Raw genomic sequence first — 18,952 nt, 5'->3', positions numbered from 1 at the left:
CCCGCTCCGCTCCTGCATCGCTTTGCGGCTCCCGGACAGGCCGTCCTGCCCGCAGCCAGCCCCCCCACGCTCCTGCATCGCTTTGCGGCTCCTGGACAGGCCGTCCTGCCCGCAGCCAGCCCCGCTCCGCTCCTGCATCGCTTTGCGGCTCCTGGACAGGCCGTCCTGCCGCAGCCAGCCCCCCCACGCTCCTGCATCGCTTTGCGGCTCCTGGACAGGCCGTCCTGCCGCAGCCAGCCCCCCCACGCTCCTGCATCGCTTTGCGGCTCCTGGACAGGCCGTCCTGCCGCAGCCAGCCCCCCCACGCTCCTGCATCGCTTTGCGGCTCCTGGACAGGCCGTCCTGCCGCAGCCAGCCCCCCCACGCTCCTGCATCGCTTTGCGGCTCCCGGACAGGCCGTCCTGCCGCAGCCAGCCCCGCTCCGCTCCTGCATCGCTTTGCGGCTCCCGGACAGGCCGTCCTGCCGCAGCCTGTTCACCGGGTCTGGTTTGTGCCACGTAGCAGGGCAGGCGGCTCCACGGAGGGCGCACGGGCAGGAGCAGCAGAAACCGGCCGGCGGGAGGTCGGGCCAGCAGCCCCTCGCGTGGGCCAGCGCAGCGCAGCCCGGCTCAGCCCGCACCCCCCACAGCCTGTGCTCTCCAGATCCTGAAAGTAGTTCAACCTGATATTAAAAATAGATGAGTGCGGATTTCCTTTTAGGAGCATTTTTCTTTTGAAGTCTCTCTGCTCTTGCTTCAAGATCAGAAGATGCTTCTAGGCCAACTTGTATTTCTAAAATATGTAAATACAAATTACTGAATATGAAAAGAAAGCTGAGTTTAACTCAACATTCTAAGTCTCTTACCCAAATATATTAATACTTGCATTAATAACAAAGTGTTAAAATATGTATGGCCATGCATATTTAAGAAGCCTAGAAAAAATGTATGCTGAAGTGGAAATGAGAAAGGGAGACACTGGCCACACTGCAGGGGTATGTGCTTTGGGGAGGGTGATGAACAGATTAGCACAGACACAGGAAATACTATCCAAGAGAACACGGGCCTTCGTCAGCACCAGCTACCACCCCTGCTCAGAGAACCCGGTGAAGCACCATCCTGGTCACCGCGTGTGCCGCTCCCTGTCGCTCCGCCATGGCCTCAGCCTGCAGCCTCGGCCGCAGGGAAACCAGCGGCCCTGCAGCAGCGGGGACACCGGGTAACGCCCCGCGCGCCCAGCACCGCCCTGCAACGCGGAGCCTCGCGCCGCCTGCTGCTTCAGAACAGTGGGGCCTTTACACGGCCTTAAGGTTTTTTAATAGGCTTTCAGCTTTCTCAGCTTTTTAATAAAATGACTGCATCTGATTTCTTTCCCCATATCAAATAATAGGGAGGGGTGATCAGAATCAGCTTTGTGTAGTAGCACCACCAGTATGAATACAGATATTACCCTTCCAAAAAATAAGAGACCTCAAGCCTTTTCTTTACACTGGATCAGATCGACAAAACACTGACAAAGAGAATCAAATTAATTCCCTCTCCCTGTCCCCCCCAGTATCTATGGTGCAAGGTAGAGTCTCACAGATAAATAATTCTAGAATAATTCAACAGTGATTCTTTTCCCTACGGAGGACTCACACGTGCAAAACTGGAGAAACAAATAGGTAGGTTCCTTAGTGCTACAGCTGAAATAAAATTTTCTCCAATGTTTGCATTTGGAAGCCTTTGCTTACAGTATATTACAGTAAACATTAATACAAAATTTAGCCTTTACAGAGTAAAAGTCTGAAAATTATGAATTTCTTTTGTTCACTTCCATAGCAAGATCAAGGCCACAAGAAATTTTAGCACCCCGGAGTGAGAGAATTATCCAGCAATGACACCAGGAGAGATGACAGGTAACAGCTGACAGCAAATACTGGATCCACTTGCAATGCAGAACTGCAGCCACTTTCTACGTGGGAGCCTTGGGAGGGAAATCAGGGTTCCCCTCCGCGTTATCCAGGAGGTGGATGGAGCAGCTCGGCACGCCAAGTATGCCCAGCATAGCTAAGTGACACATTAGAGATACCGCCTATTTAACCGAAACCCTTCATTCATTCCAGTGCAAAAGAAAGGGGACCAAATAAACACTGGATTTTGCTTGCCTGCAGCAGGAAGAGAAAATTCTGAAATTGAAAAGTATAAATGCTTTCCAAGAGCAAGATCTTCTAAGCTGCAGAACAGAAGCAGCATGTATCTTTTAACTTGGGGCATTTATGATTTTGCCCAAAGTGTCATGTATTACCACACAGAATTACACAAAGAACGGGGCTGGATGGTCCCATGACCCGTTTCTACGACACGCGGTTCGCTCGGATCGGCCGTGCACACAGGCAGCGCTGACGGGACCTGACCGACACTTCAGCTTTCAACACGGCAAGATGGCAACCTTCAGATCAGCAAGCTCTAACACATTTCCACTAAGTCTTCAGCAAGCTGACATGATGGTATATAATATGAAGACTTTATCTAGTTCAAATCCAGATCAGAAAACTGGCAATGAATATCCACCTTTGTAAATGATACGACATTCCCTTCTCATGTACAATAGGAAACGGTTAGTGCTGAACTACATCCGGTCCGTCAGTCGCCATCCACGTCGCTCTCCTCTGGTCCCGGATGCACCTTCAGCCGACCGGCGGGAGCGCGGCCGGCCGCGGCTGCTGGTGGAGAACAGGACGGAGCAGGGGAGGCCCACGCAGGCCGCGAGGCCAGGCTGCTCGCACTGCTGCTGCCGCTGAGCGGGACTGGCTCCGTGTTCACTGCGGAGGCTTTGAGAGGATTCCCAGCAACTCCGCAGAGCCGAGAACAAACCTCTCCTGTCGAGTCCTCTTCCTTGTCAACCAGGACAGGACTCTCTCTCGCCAGCAGTCTCAAGGAGTACGAGTGGACGAAAGGGTAAGCAGGAAACCCCATCTCCCGCTGGCACACAACTCCCAGTAGTCCCTGGGAACGACTGGACTAACCGCAGACGTCCTGCTGCCAATCCACAGAGCTTTCAGCTCCAGATTCAGGCATCTCAGACCAAGGACGGGACAGCTCTTTCTGAAAGCAGAGACCATTTCATCATCTCTTGGGCGAGGAAGAAGCAAATAAGAACATGCTGTTCTCTTCCTCTTTTGAAATGTTATGAGAAGGAAAAAACAGTAAAATTATAGCAATGTGTTTCAGCTTTGCCCTTACAAAACGGCCGTGTTCCCACAGCACCCCCAGCTACTGGGATGAGGAAACAGTTGGCTGGCGTGCACCTACATTTTTTCCTAGGATAGACCCCGGAAAAAAAGACTCGAGAAGTAAAGACTCGAGAGTAGCAGCAGACATTCCTGTCAGACCCACTCTGAGCAGCAGCACAGAAACCTGACAGGAACGCCACCGAGCAGCAACACCCTGGAACCCCTCAGGCACAGCTCACCAGACCTACCGTGTTCCCAGCACAACACCGGGGCTCCGACAGCCCTTCTCTCACAAGTTTCCAGTAACATCTGCTCTTGCCAACAAGGGAGCTGCTTGCCGCACTTCACTCATTAGTGGAGAGCATTAGCCAGTTCCTTACGATTGCTGGCTGTTTCTAAAGCACACAAATCCAATTTTCAGAAAAAGCAAGGCAAAGTTCATCTTTCCCCTTCCCCCATCTCTGCCTGACACAGCTCTGGAATTAGATTTCAGAAGCAGTATTTATTGCAGAGGCTTTCTATTTATTCATTTTCCAAGATCAGTTGCACACTGAAGGAGGTGGTGCAACTGCTGGATTTGAAATACATCTTCATTCCCCAAAGAATGCACAAGGTGCAGCCAGAGCGCCACCCAGGACCGCTCGCCCGGTGAACAACTGCTCCAGCAGCACGTCCCGTCCCTCGGAGCACCGCGGCGCCGAGGCCGTGAACAACTGCTCCAGCAGCACGTCCCGTCCCTCGGAGCACCGCGGCGCCGAGGCCGTGAACAACTGCTCCAGCAGCACGTCCCTTCCCTCGGAACACCGCGGCGCCGAGGCTGTGAACAACTGCTCCAGCAGCACGTCCCTTCCCTCGGAGCACCGCGGCGCCGAGGCCGTGAACAACTGCTCCAGCAGCACGTCCCTTCCCTCGGAGCACCGCGGCGCGTGAGGCTGCCGCAACGCCAGGCCCAGTGCTGAGTCAGCTTCTGAATCCCTGCCGTCTCTGCCAAAAAGAGTAACCCCAGTACCTGCTGAGGAAACCGCTGAGCTGCAGCTCTCGGAGAGACACTCGCTATAGGTAATACAGTATGTTGCTTCTTGGCCATCTCAGGCTTGAATTGCTCCAGCTTGTTGCTATTACATCAAGAGGCCCATTGGCCACGTGCCCTGTAGCTGAGAGGGCAACAAGAGGGGTCACAAACGCATTCACACATTTGTTAGTGAAGGAATAGTAAGGCTTAGTTTAAGACTTTAAAGTCTTTTCAGATTCCTCAGAAAACAGCATATTTAGCTTTTGTGAGTTGTTGGTTGTCATCACACCATGAAACAATTAGCTCGACAGGTCACTAATCCAGATATAAAAGAGCTTTTTATCTGCTCCACTGATAAGAGGTTTGCTGGACGGCTCCAGCTCCCGTAAGGTCAAGCCCCTGGTCTCCCATTCTCTGCTTGGCAAAAGACCATCGGCAGCTCATACCAATCTGGCTCACCCCACTGCCAAAAGGGAGCACATTCGACATATGCTTCAATCTTTTTAAGTACAGACATAAGTTCTATGTTAAAAAAAGAAAGATCTTTCATACTCCAAGCAGATCTTCTGGCATTCTGATCAAAAACTCATTTGAATAAATACATTCTTCCTGTTTAAAGTTTCCCTAACAGTTTCAGCCAGATCTGCTAAAATATTACATTGCCCTAAGCTGTTTTTTCTGCCTGTATTGGCAAAATGACTGCATTCCTTCCAGAGACCACTGAAAAATAATCTGAGCACATAATCTTTTGTACTTCATTTTCAAATAATTTAATCATTTTTTTCCTCAGCTAAGTACTTAACAAGAAAAAAAAAATCACATCCTTACAACTTCAAAGATCTAAGCAATTTAGTTTTATTACTCTCAAAGTCTCTGACTTATAGCATATAAAATTCAGCATTTTTCCTGAAAATGAATAGAGATTTTAAAACTTCAAGCAACTATCTGGCATTCAACCCTCCACCTCTTTAAATCCACCAGCTCCTGGTGCTCCTACTAATAAACATTCTTTCTCAGACTCCCACTCACCCTGCCATGCTCAAATGGGAAACACCTGTTGACTGGGAAACAACTGAGTGGGACCAAATGCTTTACTTCTGCTACCTGCAACACGGCACCAAAGGTAACAATCAAATATATCACTTCCTAAATGAGTAAAACTTAGTGCAGATCATTATTTTTTTACCTGCAGATACCATAGTCAAGGTGGTCACATGTGCCTCTGCTAAGCTCATGTCCAAAGAGCGATCGGTCTCTCGGTCCGTGCTCCACCTGGCACGAACCGTCGTCACACACAGACAAACCCTGCAACGCTGAGGAAAACTGACTCACCCTAACCCCCCTGCAACCATCGACACCTGCCTCAGAAACCAGAAACACCACGCTGTGACTTCTGCTCAGCAGCTTGAAGCAACAGTGTCTGCAACCCTGCTGGCACAGTTCACACAGCCAGACGGGAGAACACCTGTCCATGCAGTTTAGAGATTCTCCTGTAACTCAAACACAGACAAGACAGCAGCGAGCACAGAGCACCCTGAAAATACCATCCGCAGATAAACTCTTCATTGTTTGAAGTATCTATTGACCACTGAGAAAAGTGGTTGGTATTAGAAGTGGTGGCACTGATATGCAAAGATTTTGTCAGCAACAACCATCTAATCCTGACAGCAGACACCTAGACAGGCAGAAGCCTACAGTCCCCTTCAAAATCATACAAAAACTAGTTCTAAAAGATTCTTCAATATGGCACCTGTCCTACCGTCTCGTCAGCGTCATAACAAGTTGCGCCCTAAAGCTTTGTTGAAGTACGTGCACCTCGAGAGCGCCCCGAGCCCGCACCAAGCTGAGCGGCACACGTCCAGCCAGCATCACCAACTGTCCAGAAGCCAGTTCTGAAATACTTTGTTCTGATCCTTTCAAGAAAAAAGGTCACCAAAAATCAACTGTTACACAAGTTTTTAAATCAGGCTGTTGGATTCCATTAGTATTGCAAGTATTTTACCATGAAGGTTTACAACTGCTAAGACAAATGGAAGCATCTAATTTTTTCCTTTTCCTGAATTCTTCCACATTCGTACCTTAAAAAACATCTTACCATACACCAGAGAACCTCAAAGCATAGTTAATTACAAATTAACAGTCAATGGAAGTCTAGCTATCCTGCGTTAGCCTAGCTAAGAACTTAGAAAATAAAGTCTTACCATTAATTTTCCATTTTAAATGCCAGACCAGTCGCTAATGAAATCTAAAAATATTTTCCACTGATTCAATGATGATGTACATGTTTTCACTGAATACTGCACCATGCAACTTTGCATGGCACACTTTATGTGCTCCTACTAAATAGATCACATAGTTTCCATAAGAATTAGTAGCAATGGAAAACGACAACTTCTACAGACCCTCAGAACATAAGGAGGACATTGTCCCGAGCGCCCGCCGCCGCTGACGCCGTCCCAGCAGAGCTCCGGGGGGCCAGACCCAGGAGCAAACCTGATGAACTTCCAGCGCAAGGGGTGGGAAGGAAAGGAAGCAGACCGCTTAGCTGAACGGATTTATTGTATGCACATATAGTATGTTATAGTAGATAGGGGTTTTAACATAGATTTTTTGAGTCGTTTGACTGTTCGCAATTCAAATACAGGAAAATGCTATCAGGCTTACATGTGTTTGTTCAGCAGGAAACTCTTTCTTCAAAATGTAAAATGAGAGAGCAAAAAGCCAAAACTTCACTAGACCTGCCACACTATTATTTCTCATATGTGAGAAGGACCTTCTGATGTTCTCCCGTCGCATTAAAAGAATCACCTCCTACGTCCATATGAGCTCCAGAGAAAAACCCAACGCAGCAGTTGCTGAAATGCAGCGTTCGCTCCCTCAAAGACGTACGACATTATTATCATACTACTTCCTTCAATTTAGCTGGCAGGTTTTATTCTCCAGCCATAAATATTTTCTGAATTTTCCTTATATCATGAATGCAGCCAAAGCATCTTAAAGCAAATCTGTAAACAAAGTTTATTCTGGTTGCTGTATTTTAATGGTCTTTGACACTGGCAAAGTCTACATAGAACCAATTTTGCAAAACACAGTGTAAATTGACCTGCACCTCAGTAAGGCAACTAAGCTGAAAGAGATTCTTCTGGGCTCTCGACAACTGAAATCAAGAACATAATCCCTAAAAACTGGGGGGGAAGGACTCTGACCACCATTCTTGCAAAACAAAGCTAAAACGAAGTAATACAGCTTATTTAATCACAGCAATGTTACCAAAAAAAGCAGCAAATTATTTGCCTTGTATTAATTTATAACACTGTATAATAAAATAAAAAGACTACTACAAGAGTGTTTGGGAGAGGAAACAATCAGACCAAAGCCCAAACATAGGTACACAATATAAATCACCCAATGCAGTAACAGCAAAATAAGTGTCATAATTTGCTTAATTAAACAGAAGAAGAAATTCATGCCAATTTAAAACAAAACTAATTTGTTTGCAGGTTTACAAAGCACACTGACAGTGACCTCCTGAGTCACCATGCAAACAGCACCAAGCGGCAGCTCAGCGCAGCAGCCCCGCTCCTGCAGCCGGCTCCAGAACCACCGCACCTTACGCTGCTGTACGCAAGGCGGCATTACATGACGTTTAGACGCTGCTTTTGTTGTGACTGTTTCGTGTTAGCAGCGTTTTGCTTTCAAAGCATGCTGGTTTGGCGACCCCTCGCTTCCACCTGGAAGTCCCAGATCAGCTCCTACAAGCTCAGGAAGGGGCTGTTTTGTTCCAGCACCGAAGTGCCGGGCTGCCCAAGGGTACCCGGCTGACCACAAACCCTCCTCCTTCCTCCTTCCACCCCTCCAACAAAAGAGTTCATATCAGCAGCCAGTTGAGGCACACAGAAAGGAATGCACTCATCCTGTCCAGGATTATGCTTGAGACAGTAGTTATGTTTTAAAATTCCTTTCACTGTCACTAGCAATGGAATAACTTAGAGTATTTCAAAAGCTAGCTCTTCCAGCCTAACAGGGCTTATAACTTGTACACAATTGTTAATAAATTTATTAAACTACAATAATTACAAAGTGATTGAGTAACAACATTCAAAATTAAAGACTCAGAGTAATAGCAAAACAATTCTGAAATTCATATAGCCGTTTGATGGACCCTGTCTGTAAATGAAGTTTAGAAGGAAGATTTAGAAAGGAAGGGGATACCTCAAGGACAGCGCATCTCTAAACTGTCATCACTGCTCTCAAGTAATGGAGAAACAGGGTGACTGGCTACATTACAAAGAAATAGAGAAATACGACCTTTTTAAGAAGGAAAAAAAATTCAAACTGTTTTAAAAGAAAAAGAGATGTATTGTTTTGATCATCAAGTAGTCTCACCATTCCCCACCCGCTGCACTGCTCACTTGTTTTGTTTAATCTCAATCCCAGACATAATCCAGAGTTGGAAGCACTCAATATACCAAAGGTAAATCAAACTCTATGGGAAAATATTAGGCTTTTCCCCTTCTTATATACTTCGGTTCTATAAAACAAAGGCTAATGAAACACAGCATAAGTGAGATTAGTAAAATCAAAACTGTTCGATATACTCCATGTTGTAGCATTCCATACTGAACCAACACTTTAAAGAGTACAGAATTTTGTGTTAGCTAAAACCTTGCACCATGAAGGAGAAGCTGGCATCTTCCTTCCCAAGTAACGTAAAAGAACAGCCACCTTCCCATTCCGATCGCCTGACTTCATTTCTGCTTAAAAAATAAAGCAAGAACTCCTAGATTACTTAAAGTCTACAGAAAAATCTGAAGGCGTTTAAGTATTTCAGGATGGGATTTGTGGCAGAGTTCTGAAATGGATACTCCTAGTTCCTGTTGCTTTTACTGGAATATTTTTATAGAGAGTCACTTTTTTCCCACCCTACCCTTTTCCTTTACTGAATTTCCACACAATAACTGAGATTCGACCATCACCGGACATCTGAACAACAATAAAAGTTACAGCTGGATCCTGTATTAGTCCCAGCTGCACAGGATCTTCGGCTGCTTCCAGAAAACAAGACCGCCAATAGGAAAACAGTAGGAGAACTTCTTTTTGCAGCTTACCTTTGAATAAATTGTTTTCCCATATGCTACTACAGCAAACTATTTTACTATTCAGCGCAAACTGAAGCTATTCTTCCTATTTTTCACTCCTTAAAAACAAAAAAAAGCTTCTTCAAAAACCTTCACTACAAAATGCCAGAAGATAATCATCTCCACATGGCCTTTCAAGTCTAACACACCACGATGGGTCTGTCTGCCAAGTCCACCGCCCACCGGCCCCAGCAGCTTTACAGTATTATTTGTATTTAATTTGGATTACCAATTTCGCTCAACCTTTCCCCTTCGTAACACACGTTACTTGTTCCGGTTTACAACACAGGTAGAAGACGCTTAAGGAAAATAAGTTTTCAGCAAAATCAGAACAATAACAATATATATTCTTTTTATTTTGTGTATCAGTGAATTCACAGCTGAGAGACTTAAACTAGTCTTCTTCTTATGTTTGCTCTTACAAAATACCACCTAATCTTTTAAAACACTGATGTGATACTATGTCATTTATTGGTACGAGACCAAGACTGACCACTGCAGCCTTTCCAGCTTACATTGCACAGAGAGAGTGAAGAGAGTTCCATGTATTTTTATTAAAAACCCCACACGACGCCAACACAGGGGGTAGGGAAGCTTCCTCTCAGATATTGAAAAAAAGAAAGTTGCTGCATTTAATGCACAAAAATCCACTTCCTACAGCCAAAAAAAAAAAATCAACCCATGTGCTCTGTTTTCTGCCCCGCGCAGAACACGCAGCAAACACCGCCCGGGCTGCCGAGAGGCTGACCTCACGCAGCACGGAGAAGCCGCCTCAGACCCAGCCTGAGACCCCCACACTAACCAGGACACCTACACGAAGCACGAACCAGTCCCATATCCGACACCTTTCCGTCTGCCCCCCGCGCCCGCGAACGGCGCTGCGGCCGCTCCGCTGAACTGCGACTCAGCGCGGCTCCGAGCCCCGGCTTCAGCTAGGAAACCGTTCTATACAACCGCGATTCAGGAACAGAGCACGAATGATGGGACATGGTAGGAAAACAAGCACAGATATTCTCCTTGTCCCCAGATGAATGCTGGATGCTGCCTAAAAATGTTGCAAGTACATGATATGATAATTTTAATAAAGGTTGGTACAGTAGGTCAAAACTGACTTGCAGAAGAGAAAGTTAAATAATAAAGCTATATAAATTTTTTAAAAGTTACTTTGAGACTATAAAAACATACTTCCATAACACGGACTACTCATTTAGGTATTTACATGACAGATACCACATGCAAAAAGAGTTTTCCTGAATTAGTATATACTGGGGTTCCCAAATGCAAGACTAAACCAAGCATTACTTCAGCCTGATGGAGCCTCTTGAAGGTAGGCTCCTGAAACATCAAGTGCTTTGTGAGAGTGTCAAGCAGAACACTTCCAGTGAAAAGAAAGAGAAAATAAGACTTTTTAAAAAAAAAATTAAAAAAAAAAAAAAAGAGAGAACCCCAAAACAATATATAGACACAAATTCACCTACCCCACGCAGTAAAGTCCACAGATCTGCTGCAATGGACATCACCCCGCACAGTTTGCACACAGCAGCTCCTGCGTGGGCAGCTGCGAACAGCTGAGCACTCTGTGCACAAGAAATGGGTCGGGTCCATTTGCCTTCTCCAGAAGGACCCGGACCAAGCCCCTGCCCTGCACACGTTGGGAGGCCCACAGTCAGAAAACACATTTAACTTGCAAGGTTCTTCCCACGACCGGAGCTGCTCCGTAACAGAGCCACCATCTCTTTCTACAGCCCCTTGGCCTAACCTCAACGTCCTCGGAAAACTCTCCTCCGCACCTCCTGGCTGCCCAGTTGTGAGACGCGGACACAGGACCAGGCAGCAGTGTGACAGATTCAACCAGTGCGCCTGCAGCGGTCAGAGCTGTGCCCGGGCCGAGCACGCAGCCCGCGGGCAGCTCCTGCTCCGCGAGCTCACCGAGCAGGCAGCGCGGTCATCACTGCAAAGAGAGAAAGAAAGAACAACTTATTTGGAATCTGACTACTGAATATAAGAAATACTGCTTCAAGCAACAATAATTCTTTATTTATAATATCCAATGCAATTACAAATGTCCCTTCTGACAATTCCCCCTCTCTTAAGTATTAAGGCAACAGGATCTGATTATGTCAGAATCTGACCCTACAGTCAACACAGCTTATGAGCTAAACACGGATCTTACTAAGGAACATGATCTCTAGAGTGCATTAGAGAAAAAATGTAACAGCAAAGAAAGACTCTTGAATACTTGGAATTAAACAAGAAAACCACCTGAATGGCATTTGGATCAGATAGTAAAACAAACAAACAAAGCACACATCTCCATGCTAGAAGCTACAGTAACTATTAATGAGGGGGTAGTACGAAAACGTAGTGATGACTCATTAGATGATCACACCCCACAGCTCCTCTCAGAAAACAGCACGAGGCCGTTCCCCCACTTGCACGTCGATTTCTTCAGCCTTTCTGTGCGTGTGAGAACGAGACTCAGCGCAAGAGAGACTGGACACGTCTTTTCCTGCCCACTAACTCTTCTCCAAAAGCACGCCCAGCACAGCACTCCATTTCAATCTAATTTGACTGAGGAGCAAATATTCCTACAAGCTGTATGAGAACTGGTAGCTGGGTAGACAACCTACTAAAATTACTTCCCACAGTTACTGTTCAGCTTCTTCTACACGCACCCTGAGAGACAGCAGACTGGCATTCCATCATTTTCACACAGTGCTTTTGTTTGGTTAAGAAACTCAAGGTATTTCACCTAAAAATAAACAACAGTTTCTCCTGTTGTATTAAGGACCCACCTCTGCAAAGAACAGCAGCAGCTCCTAAAAATCCAGCTGAGCCCGTGGACACGACAGCGTCAGATTCAGCTCTCACAAATGAACCCATCTGTGACTCTTGTTAGGGATTTTCTTATGGAATTCACAAAAAATACTACTTAGTAGTCTTGCAGTAAAATCTGTCCTTCCTGGTACAATTCCCATGGGGTTGCTAAATAACAGCATCACTTTCACAGTCCTCCCATACACCTGGCATAAGGTAGCTATTTCTTTTAATGAGAAACAGAATATCTGAAAATGAGGCTAATTAGTAAAAGCATGCCAAGAAGCCCAACCTGCTGAGAAAAACAGATCAAAGATCTTCAGTGCTCCATATCCGAGATGAGGTTCTGATTTGGGTTTCACCAGCTTCCAGCACGAAACATTTCCTGTTACCTCATGAGATGCTATGGAATTTGTCAGGTACTTTCTGCCGAGGAAACACTGGATACTGTTTGTGTTTGCCTTTCAACGCGTCCACTTTCATTGGAAAACCTACCCACTTACGCCTATGAGTGCGCAGATATCAAAACTTGAATGAAATTGTGGAAGTATCTGTGCATGTCTTTATTTTCCTTAAATAATACCTTATATTACCAAATAATGGGTTTAAAGAACCTCAAAAAGTAATGAAATAAATGTGACACAGATGTTCACCAAAAAAAAAAGAACAAGAATGTTTTTCCTTCATAGCAACCACATAGGTCAAGCCATTTCCTCCTCAGGCAAGTCTCCGAGGACCACAAAACACATGGTTTTCTAGTGGATTCTGTGTGTCTGTCCCACCAGGAGGAAACACTGCTGTCCAAAAAATTTGCAATACTAAGTTTTCCCATGAAATTGTTGGAGTTAAAAGAAGGAAGTCATATGCAATTAAAAACAATTTGTTAGATGTTAAAGTTATACAAATGGCATAATTAAATACACTTTTACCACTATGGCTTTTCACACAATTTTTCCTTTGCTTCTGTAAATCTTACAGTAAAATTCCACGTGTTCTTCACTTCCACGGGATTCCTGCCTTACAGTTCTAGAGACTGACAGGTTTTTCTAATAATCCTGCTGCTGAGTACTTATTTGTATCCTCTGTGAACGAAGCACATGGTCACTGTGTCTAAACTCTTCACTGAAATAAGTGTAATCCTCCGTACGCGCGTAAGCACTCACAGGCTACCGGGAGACAAAGTGAAGCAGACAGCGTTAACTTTCACTCTACTTTAAAAAGAGAGGAAAAGAATCCTATGGATTCATTCAATCATCACAAAAACCACCCGACAGGCCGGCTCGTCCCATGCAGAAGTCTACAGAAAATGTCACATGAGATCCCACAACCAGGTTAAATCTGTTTGTGCATTCAAACAGGAGAATTAATATTGCAGAAGATAACACTGCAAAAGTGTTCTAATACTTTGGCATTGCCATTTTACTGCCACTTTTGTTACAACTTTCCTATAGACGACTTTTTAAGAAATAATAAATTATAACATCGAACCATTTACTTGTCAATAACCACTTGAGATGCCAGCGTGTATCCACAGATATCAAGAAAAGGCAGAGGGTGGAAAAAAAACATCAAGAGTTCTGTTTTAAACTCATTAAGACAGCAATTACGCAATCTTAAGATGTCAAACAAGCCAACATTTTAGCTAGGACAGATGGTACTGGATCCAGAGCACACAGTATACGCTGTGAGTCATCAGTTTAAATATGATAGTTCAATTTTCATTTGCAAATTTCATTATCCAGAAACAAGACGTAGAGAGGAAAAGCGCATTAAACCAAGCACAGGGTCCTGCACATCTTCACAAAAAGCTGGAAGCACAAAGATCATCTTCCAAATGAAAAAGCAATTAACAAGATAGGAGGGGAATGAGGAAAGAACAGCCAAAAAGGCCAAAACCCAGCAAGATTTCAAAAAGGAAAGTATAGTAAACAGTCCTAGAGGCAGCTGGCAGGACCAAGAGGAGGAAGGGAATGTGCCGAGTACAAGGGGCCAGGACAGGCCCGGGAAGGACCCAGGATGGACCTGGAGGAGAAACTTCAGACACTGACCGCAAACAGCTCACCCAGCGACTTTCAACATGAAAAGGAGATGGGCAGCAGTTCAAAAACTAAACAGGGCTGAAGCTGGGGTGTAAAAAGGAACAGACTAAAGCACGTTTGCATTGGGAGGGAAAGGAAGCAAGCAAAAGATAGCAGCAGATAAGATGGAGCCACAGTATACCTGAAACAGCTTAAAGCTTTTTAAACCCTTCTGTTGTGCTAGGAAAGAAAAGACTTATAGGACAAAAGATGGCAAGCAGAAGAAACTGGAGGAAAGCAAAAACATATTTCATTTTCACTTGAAAAAGTTATTAAAATCCTAGAAAGAAAGAAGGGGAGGCAATAAATACTATGAGATTAAGAAATTCAATGTGAACTGCAGAGTATAACGGTGTGTTGCCTCAAAATCTGCAGCCCCTCAACTGGTAAAAGCTCTTAAAACTCCGGTGATGTTAAAAGCACACGCAATATCGGTCCAGACCCAGCAGCCCGCGGGACAGCCACTGTCACAGCGCTGTCACCACGGCTCCGGCACTGCTCGCGGGAAGGGCCCGGCGCCCGTCCTGGCGGGGGCGCTGCTCGCGGGAAGGGCCCGGCGCCCGTCCTGGCGGGGGCGCTGTCCGCCGGAAGGGCCCGGCGCCCGTCCTGGCGGGGGCGCTGTCCGCCGGAAGGGCCCGGCGCCCGTCCTGGCGGGGGCGCTGTGCGCGGTAAGGGCCCGGCGCCCGTCCTGGCGGGGGCGCTGTCCACCGGAAGGGCCCGGCGCCCGTCCTGGCGGGGGCGCTGTCCACCGGAAGGGCCCGGTGCCCGTCCTGGCGGGGGCGCTGCTCGCGGGAAGGCCCGGCGCCCGTCCTGGCGGGGGCGCTGTCCGCCGGAAGGGCCCGGCGCCCGTCCTGGCGGGGGCGCTGTCCGCGGTAAGGGCCCGGCGCCCGTCCTGGCGGGGGCGCTGCTCGCGGGAAGGGCCCCGCGCCCGTCCTGGCGGGGGCGCTGCTCGCGGGAAGGCCCGGCGCCCGTCCTGGCGGGGGCGCTGTCCGCGGGAAGGGCCCGGCGCCCGTCCTGGCGGGGGCGCTGTCCGCGGGAAGGCCCCGCGCCCGTCCTGGCGGGGGCGCTGCGCAGGCGCCACAGCGCCCTGTGCCCCTGGGTCCACGGCTCGCTCAGGGCGCTGAGCACACGCGCCTGACAGCGCTATGTAACTATACATCAAGCTTGGCAAACAATGACCTCTGGAAATTTTGTTAGCAAAAATGTAATGTTTTCTTCCAAGTCATAGCTAAAAATATTGAACATTTGGCTAAGAAAAAACTTAAAGTGTTACTGCAGTTAACAAGCCCATTTTCTGATGCCACCAGAAATAAGTTCATAATTACAACGTAATTAGCAATATTTTACCACGGTATTTTTCATTAGAGTGATAAGAGTAAATGTGTTTGAGGCTAAATATTAAGGTACTACTGAGCTGACAGGTAATCTGTACAAATGTGAGATTAGTTTAGCATGAAGAAATATTTATTTAGTAAAAAGAGACTTAGCCAGAAGCTCTGCTGGCTGATAAACATCGTGTTCATGTAACGCTTTTAATGTTCTGTCTCTGCATCTGTTTTTCTCTCCCTAGAATCAGTCTGGGAGGTCAGTCTAACACTCAGGTGCCTCTGCATACTCTTGGCACTTCCCTAGAGTGCTATTTAAAACTACAAGCCGTCCTCTAAACAACTTTCAGGACAACTTTTTAAAACTACTGGTACAAGTTATCCACTTCGATGAGCAGGCAGTGAAACATATTTAATGTTCTTCTGTGTTAAAATACATTTATTATTTTATGAGGGTTTTTTATTTTAAACAAAACGTGGAACATCAGCCTTAAGTGCAGAATAAATGTCTATAATCACAACAAGGCCACATAGACTCTTCTATTATATCTTTAACGTCTACCTTTGAAAGATAGTACAATGAGAAAATAACAGAAAAGGTCAGGCTGCTCATATAGATATATACATTTAATCAATTTTAAAACACTTTTTCTACAAAAAATCTGTGGGTTTGGTTACATTTAATAGCTTCTACCTATAAAAGGATAACTGCTCTGCCCTGCAGAAGAACAGAAGTCATCTTGCTAAACCTGGTGTGGCAGCAAATCCGTTCTCCTGAGTCCCCTGCGAGACGGCCTGGTCTCTCAGCCCAGCTCCCCGTGCACGGCTGTCCACGTAACAGAGGCAGCGTGTTACTGGCACCACTGCCGGCAAGCACAGCCAACAACTCACAGAGCCTGGCACCTGTATCGCTTCCTCACCCTTCAAAAACCTTCAAAATTCAGAAACAAAGCATCGGGTCTGGGGAACAGTAGGGAAACCTCCCTGGTATAATTAGTGCTATAATTTTGTCTATTTGTCAAGCAGAAACAGGATTTAAACTTTTTGGTATGTCTGTTTAGAGCCCTTCATAAAGGTAGCTTAGAACATACACACAAAAGTTGATAAGCACTTGATGTCTCAGTCTTTTCCAAGAGGAACGGCATGGAGTGGAATGTGGGGGACTACGAAGCTGCTGCATGACTAGACCCAAACACAGAAAGGGTGCCATTCCGCACCTCCAGCACAACGGGCCCCACCGGCTGTTCACGTTTTGACTATGCAGAAGATCACTCGCTGGTTTATGATGCGCAGCACAGCACGTGCTGCCGGTGGCCCTGCTCAACGCGAGGGCCCCGCGCACCGGCACCGCCGGCACCGCCGCCCCGCGACAGTGACCACGCAAGAAAAGCCTCAGTGAAATCACAAAAGATCAGTTTTAGACCAAGTGAGGAGAGGGAGGAGGAGAAATTTCCTGGATTAAGTGAAGCAGAGAGGTATTTTAATCAGAACACAAAAGAAGGCTGAGACAAACACCAACTGACTCGGATCATATCACATCAATAATCCATGCACAGAGCCTCTGCTGAAATCAATGGGAGGCTTGTGCGTAAGTGGATTGTATAACAGAAACGCATACCCCTATTTAGCACTCCACATACAAAAGAGAAAACAGCACCAAGAACAATTCCCTTAATTAACATTTCTCTTCCATGAAGTGCTTCTAAAATAATAAATGCTAACTTTACAGAGCTCTGTTTCCATTCACAGTTTTTATTAGCGGTGGTAAAACAACTGACCCCATTTGACAAGTGAGGGAACCGAATACAGGATGCAAATTAAACCGAAGAGCGGGGCAGCAGGCAGAACCAAACTGGGAACAGCAGTTTACCTTCTGAATCACAGTTTAATGTCCTGGATATTTAGATGCTTATCTAGTTCAAGCACCTCTAATTAGGGTGATCCTGTGTAGTCCTCAAACAATTTTGCATACTACTTTAAGCATATGGCTGTGCACAGGTACTTATCTCTACAAGTTCCCCACTCCATAATGTCCTTTTTCTGAGGATTGCAAATGTCCTGTAGAGGCTCAAAACACTGGACCACCCTGGTCAGACTCCCTTGAGAGACTCCATTAGTCTCACTACTCAGTGGCACTAAAGGATTTTAAAATTGGCTGTCAAATCCACACTTTCCACATGCTTGCTGTTGTTTAAAAAGAAAAAACAATACTTTCAATTCAAAATACCAACTTATTAGCTGGAAATAACCTAAGCTGGTGTTCCAAATTGACAGCAGTCCATAAAAAAAGCCAGACTGGATCTCTATTCAAGAAAAAAAATGCAATACTCACAAAAAGCCACTGTAAAATGTCAAATACACTGATCACAAAAAAATTTCCAGTCTCGGTAGCCTACAATTGTAGTCTAAAATTCACAAGGAAGAAGGAACTTAAACTATACTGTAATTCGACCCAAAAAAGCCAACATGTTTATTAATGTGATATGAAGTTATAAATAAAAGAATACTTTCACTTGCATACTAGGTGAAAATCTGACTTCACCTACGGAGCCAGCCTTCAGCTAAACACAGACCATCTTCTCCCAACGTCCTGAGTATTTTTCCTCCCATGAAAATCCAACTTTGAAATGCTTATCACCTTACGAAAGACTGATTTAGCAATACATCTACTTTCTGGTTTACTTTTTGCATATGATTAAGTACTACATTACACAGGGTTAGTGCCAATAATAAGCATGTTCATTTCCCCTAACTACAGATGCAAGTCCATAATACTGTGAAAATAACATATTTTGAGTTGAATGAGCTTTCTGCTCTTTACAATTACAGTGTTCAACTGTTTTGAATAATAACTTCTCAGGACTGGCTTGTTTTGTCTTTTGTTTTCCTTTTTCAGAAAAAAAAAAATAAGTTAAATCTATCACCGACAAAATGAGCAGGAAAAGTGCCTGCTGAGAAATGGCCATATTCCCAGAAGACTGCTTGAAGAATTATTTTTCTGATTCATCATAGCTTTTTCCTTCCAAGTTGTCAAAACAAACACCACACCCACTTGATTTCCGAGTTCTGGGTAATTATATTTAGAATTAGCAAGCACGGTGCAACTATTAATCATACAAGGTTTTGCCCTTACTTTACCTATTTAGAAACAAGCCGATGCATTCAGACACAGTCCGTTTTGCATTTTATTTAAGAGATATCCTCATCACTCGCTCTGCAGCACCGCAGACACAGAGGGTCCAGGACAGCCCGTTCAGCCAACCCCCTGCCCCGGGGCAGGAGCAGCTGCTCCCGGCCACCATCACCGCTGCTGATGATACACACGAACTGGTTATTTCGGGCAGCAGCTCCGCACACGGACTCACAAAACACATTACAAATTAAAGGAG

General features: G+C 45.7%; 1 protein-coding gene across 2 annotated transcripts in view; it reads right to left on the bottom strand.

The window, feature by feature from the left end:
- CYTH3 (cytohesin 3) overlaps window positions 1-18,952 on the bottom strand; it is a gene marked incomplete at its 5' end in the record, with an annotated part of 51,691 nt that overhangs the window by 31,831 nt on the left and 908 nt on the right. The gene's annotated exons all lie outside the window — the stretch shown is intronic.

Source organism: Streptopelia decaocto (assembly GCF_964273445.1).
Source record: "Streptopelia decaocto genome assembly, chromosome: 13".
NCBI classification, from domain to species: Eukaryota; Metazoa; Chordata; class Aves; order Columbiformes; family Columbidae; genus Streptopelia; species Streptopelia decaocto.
Note: the sequence above shows the minus strand (reverse complement) of the source record. Positions and strands in the feature narration are given on the sequence as shown.